Source organism: Aplysia californica, unplaced genomic scaffold (genome assembly GCF_000002075.1).
Source record: "Aplysia californica isolate F4 #8 unplaced genomic scaffold, AplCal3.0 scaffold00070, whole genome shotgun sequence".
Taxonomy (NCBI): Eukaryota; Metazoa; Mollusca; class Gastropoda; order Aplysiida; family Aplysiidae; genus Aplysia; species Aplysia californica.
In genome coordinates this window covers 801,988-802,919 of record NW_004797340.1, presented here as the reverse complement: position 1 = coordinate 802,919, position 932 = coordinate 801,988, and positions in this window count along the sequence as shown.

The following is a 932-nucleotide window of genomic DNA, read 5'->3' as shown; positions in this document are numbered from 1 at the left end:
CCTACATATAGTAATGAAAAGAATGCTTTGCGTTTTATAAATAGTCTTAAAGATTCTGATTACGTTTTTCTGCACGATTATGGTAAACTTAGTTCAGGCAATCAGCTAAGCTTTGTATTGACAGGTTTCGGTCAATTTCTATTGGGAACATTGCTTGGTTAAAGATACAAATACAAAACGAAAGCAAAGCAAAAACAAAAACAAAAACAAGATGCGAGAAAGAAGTACCGGTACAATAACATGAATTAAACACACATCTAACAACAAACACGGATGATATTAAGATTATAACTGACGTCTGATTTAACGTGATTGGATACAAGGGGCACAATTTGTGCAAACACTCACTCATCAAAAAGGGGTCTTAATTGGTCGCTTTTAAGGACAAGGGGACTAACCAAGATTTTTGGTGTTTCCAGAAATCTTGACCAACACCAAAAGTGTCGGAGAAGTTTTTTTTTTGTTGGTTTATATATTTGCCAGGTTATAGGGAAAACTCCTCCTCGTCTTTTAAAGAAAGTAAACAAGGGGCAAAAACTTTACCTTCGATTTTCTCAAGCAAGCATTTTTCGGGATAGCCCCCTTGTGCTTAAAAGTGACCAAATATTTTGCAGTGGTTACCCTAGAGAAAGTAACTGGGCATGAAGGTTTACAGTACAGCAGGGGATACAACCCATACAAAGTCTTTACAGAGATAGGAGCCTTGGTCGTTCAATTTGAAATATGGTGAACTGGTATAGTTAACTCCCCTATCAACACTATTAGTTTTTTCTTTAAAGATGCGGGACCTTCGAGTCTAACGTCCATCTCCGAAAGGGCTGTGCCAAATGGGAGTTTCGTGTAACGTGTCTTTCCCAAGAACACAACGTCGAGTCGAGCTGGGGATCGAAACCCCAAACCCGCAGCGTCACGATTACGAGTCTGGTAGCCTA